The sequence below is a fragment of the Octopus bimaculoides genome, chromosome 2 (genome assembly GCF_001194135.2).
Source record: "Octopus bimaculoides isolate UCB-OBI-ISO-001 chromosome 2, ASM119413v2, whole genome shotgun sequence".
NCBI lineage: Eukaryota > Metazoa > Mollusca > Cephalopoda > Octopoda > Octopodidae > Octopus > Octopus bimaculoides.
Genome location: NC_068982.1, coordinates 121,857,488 through 121,862,666, shown reverse-complemented (window position 1 = coordinate 121,862,666; position 5,179 = coordinate 121,857,488).

Sequence of the window (5,179 nt, the reverse complement as noted above, 5' to 3'; positions counted from 1 at the left end):
TATATGCCCTATCTCCCAATATATATTGAAGTAGAGGTAGAAGTGATGAAAAAGGTAGTTACCTGTCCGATGTATAAATCAAATTCTTTTATTGAACCCAAATCAAACGATTTTTTTCTCGATCATAAGAGCTGCAATCACCAAACTGGACGCAAGAGACAATATAATTCCACAAAACATTTTTCAGTGACCTTAATGAGACAATGGCGATTCTAGGTACTGTAAGTGTAGTTATGGTTCCCGGTTACTGCTGAAAGATTTTAAATTAACAGGATTTGCTTGTGGCTTTCTGGAAAACTAAAGAATTGTAAAAATGTTCAAGTTGTCGGTGTTGGTAAACATTACCAGATGTTGATAAATTCTTGGTTGCATAAAACAGAGTTAAATACAATTAAAAGAGATATCAGTATAAGCAAGATTGATTCCAAGATGCAAGTGAGATTTCCGGTTTAAATTGATACTAAAGTTATAATAAATCAAACCTATAATTCTAGTAAGTGACGTAAAGAAATTATTCATTTACTAAGTGATTTTTCAACTTATTTCTTTATCAATTATTAGTTAAAAAAAAATCTTTTGGAAATAATTTTAAATTAGATTAATAATAGTAAAAGTTATGGTTTATGTTTTTTGTGTTTCTATTTTTTTTTTTTTTTTTTTTTTTTTTGTTTTTACAATTCTGTAATTCAAATCTGTTATTCTGATTTAGTTTACACTAATTTAAAGAATTTGTAATTATTTAAGGATGCTAACTGCAATTTTCTTCTTAAAGTTGAATTAAATATGAAGTTCTGAAGAAGTTCATTATAATGGAGTCAGCCTTCAACGTACTCTCCGTCTTTAAGCCGCTGCAACAAATTACCAAAGAACCATCAAACGTTTTTATATAATTTCAAAAAACATTGACCTGTGGGTAATTTCATTTGTACTATAGTAAAACATGCTGACATGCGGCAAATGGATACAGGCATGCGTATGCATTTGGTAGTGCATGTGTGTACATATTTACTTTGAAATATATTGATAAGTTATGAATATGTGTGTGTGTGTGTATACGCACAGAATAAAAGAAAAAGGAAGGAAGAAAATAAGATACGCGAAAATAGGTATGGGGTAGCTATATATATATGTATGTTGTATGATATACATACCTACATAGACACACACTTATACACTTATACAAAAACGCGAGACAGTAAGATGAGGAATTTTGAGTGACACATAATTTTGTTCAAGTCTGTGCATATGTGTATAACACACCCATCTACGTATATAGGCACATGCACATACATATTTACACATACATATGTGTGTGTGTGCTTGTGTTAATATGTACGTCAGTATGTAGACACATACATACATACATATGTATGTGTACATAGGTTTCTGTTGAAAAGCTGGAAGAAGGGCTCAATACATATAGTAGAGCATGTGAATTTTTTTTTATTGAAACTGAAATGAGACTTTGCTTCGCGAGTCGAGTTTCATGCCACAGCAGTGTTGAGGCGAGAACTGTATTGGTCGTGGATTTATATCTTTTGATCTAGTGTTGTGTTTGTTCGTTAGTTAGCTTTACGGTTTATTGATTGGGTGGCGCTTTGTCGGCCCCGTCATTAGTTGTTTATTTTATTTTTGTAATGTTGAGATGGTGTGTTATAAATATTTTTAAGGATTTGTTCCTGAGTGAGTGACAGGGTGTTTTTTTTTCTTCTTGTGTGAGTGTAAAGTTTTAAATAAATGTTTTGCGAAAAGTTGTTCACAATGGGAAAAAGATATTAAAGACATATCCATTAGCTATTCCCGACAAATGGTTCTTTTCACAACTAAGAGAACTGGGAGATTATTTTGTGAGTGATAAAACGTCTGTTCTTTTATGAGATTTTATTTTTCGTTTGGGAAAATATATCTGTGTGTATGTGTGCACGTGTGAGTGTGTGGTGTGTGAATGTGTGTGTGCATGAGATAGATAGATAGATAGAGTGAGAGGGAGAGGGAGAGCGAGAGGGAGAGCGAAAAATGGAACTTCTTTAGAATTTTATCTTTTGATATTTACTCAAGGAAATATTTGCGTGTGAATGCATGCCTGGCAGGTTGTAGTCATCTGGCGTTGTCACGTTATCATCTAAAATTGGGATGGATGTTGTTGTTTTGCCAGTGGTCATAGAAGATAAGTAAAGATTGAAATAAGAATAAGAATGAGAATTAAAAATATGGAGTCTTTATTATAATGGGTGTCTATTAGCGGTGTTAGCTTTCAGAGTTAGGATATATGCACGCGTTAGTATCAAAGAGTCCTAGAACAAGTTCTGTAACGCGCCAACAGATGACAGCACACGGTTGCATGCGCAGTGAGAGCTAGCAGTGTGCGGAGTGACATCGCTGTATTTACTTAACAATTTGTGAGTGAAATTTATGTTTTTGTGATCACGTGTATGCTGTACTCTGCAATCTTGTCATGGACAGGAAGCTAGAACAAAGATCCAACTTGAAAATTTGCGTTAAACTTGGAAAGCCTGCTATTGAGACAGTGAGCATGCTTCAGCACATTTGCGGTGACGAGGTTGTGTGTCATACGCAATGTTTCGGGTGACACGAGCGTTTCAAAAGCGGAAGAACGTCCCTGGAAGACGATGAGCGATCTGGAAGAGCTGTCATGAGTGCAGCCCCCTGAAATGTGGAGAAAATTCATCAGCTTGTTCATGAGGATCGTTGAAGGTGTGTCTCTACCAAGTTGTGGTGTGTCTCTATCAAGTTGCTGACCACTGAGCAGAAAGAACATCGTGGCGAAGTCTGTGAAGATCTCCATCAGAGTGCCGCTGATGATCCGTCCTTCATGTCGAGGATCATCACCGATGACACGAGTTGGGTCTACGGGTACGACACTGAGACGAAGCAGCAGCCGTCACAATGGAAGAAGCCTTCATCGCCATGGCTGAAGAAGGCGTGACAGAGCCGCAGCTCAATCAAGTGCATGCTCATCGTTTTTCTCGACATCCGTGGTATTGTGCATCAAGAATTCGTCTCCCCAGAGCCAGACCGTCAATCAAGAGTTATTCTACAATGTTTTGAAACGTTGTAGGTGGGGGGGGGGGGCATTCGGCAAAGGCGACCGGATCTGTGGAGCGCAAGGAATTGGATTCTTCACGATCACAATGCAACTTGCCTCCGAGCTCTCCCCACTCGTGAGTTTCGCGCCAAAAACATGGTATCGCTTCCGCACCCGCCCTTTTCGCCAGATCTAGCACCCGCAGACTTTCATCTCTTCCCCAAGCTGAAGATGCAGTTCAAAAGTCACCGTCTTAACACTGCTGTGGAAATCCACAGCGAATCGAAGAAGGTCCTCGACTTCCTTACGGAAAAGGACTTCCGGGCCGGATTCCAAAAGTGGTAGGAGCGCTGGAACCTGTGTATTGGTGCACAAGGTAACTATTTCGAAGGGAATGATGTTAAAACTTGGGTAAATAAGTTATTTTGTATCAGGAATAACTAGTCCTGGAGCCTTTTGATATCACCTCATATAGTGGTTAGATATTGCGGATAAAATGGGATTTTCTTTTATGGGATGGTGGAGAAATTCCCAGTTCTGTGAGCAGGGGCTTGTTGACGTTGCTGAGAAATGACGCCGATATAAATAATTTGCGGCCCATAATCCTGTTAATTGCAAAGTTTTTAAAATTTTGGCCGCGGTATTAGCAAACAAGTTGGAATGTGTTGTAAGGTGGTCCGATTGGGAAAGCAAAAACCGTGTGCGATCCTCAATAGAGCCATCTTTGACAACCCCCATCTCATGCGAAACACTGTCAAGGGAAAGGGAAAGGGAAACAAATCTAGCGCTGGTGAGGCCTTGTTCAGTTTGGATCATTCGAAAGCATTTGATAGGGTCGAACCGTTTCATATCGCGCACTCAATCTGTCAAGAGCATTCTCCTTCAACTCTTTTATATGTACTGGCTCTTGAGCCATTGTTGCGAAAAATAGAACTTTTCAGGGGCATCCCTTTCAAGCAGGGATGAGAGAGAGTTGTGTCGGTGTTTGCTGATGACATTGCAGTTATAGTATCAGACACCACGGAAGCGCAAGTAGTAGGTTTCATTCCAAAGGAAAACGAGGCGATGGCACGAGAAAAGATAAATCTTACAAGTCTGTTGGCTTGCAGCTTACCACATTTTTGAGACATCTCTGTCAAAGTTCTTCGACTTTCAAAGTTCTTCGACTTTCAAAGTACTTCGGTTTTTCAAATGCTTTTACAGAAGTGTTGCAGTCTGCTGCGATTGACATATCTATGAACAAACATCTTTTGTCAATATGATTTTTTACTACAATATCTAGTCTATTGACCTGAATAGCTCAGTCAGTTTGAATACTAAAGTCCCAAAGAACGGTGATATCTTTATTTTCTATTACTTTGGCAGGCTTATGTTCCCGCCAGTTCTTCCCATACAAGAGTCCAAACTTAAGGCATATTATCCAGTATAAATATTGACTTAGTGTATCATGTTGATTAATGCAATCATTTGGCGCCAACATAGAGCATCCAAAAATGAGGTGGTTAAATGTTTCTCTGGTTCTCTCACAAAAACGACAGGCAGGATCAGCACAATTTTCAAGAATGCTGCTTTGGTCGTTTCTGGCGGGCCAGACACTGATCCTGATGCTGCTATAATGATGCCTTCAGTTTCTGATTTAAGTTCAGATACAGCAAACCATTTATGGGTCATATTTGTAACAAAATCAGAATCGCAACTAGCAAAATAGCAATACCCATCCCAGTTTTAGACAGTAGCCTAACAACACCAGACGACCACAATCTACTACCAGGCATGCAGACACATTTACTTGCACTCCTCCCACACACGCATATATGCATGTGTGTGCGTGTGTGCAAACTAATTCAAAATAAGTACAAACTCTCTCTTTGACTCTCTCTCTCTCTCTCTCTCTCTCTCTCTCTCTCTCTCGCACACACACACGATTTCTCTGCAACCATAGCTTGTGATATTTCGTAATTAAGACAATTAGAAGACTCTGGTTGAATTCAATTACAGGCGCCATCCTAAAAGTCAAAAGCAGTCTTAGTTATAAGATTTTATTAATTATACAACTTTATTAATTCAGTTTATCATTAAATCCGCCAGAATCGGAAATTATTTTGAATATTCTCATTTCGGGAAAGAAATTCC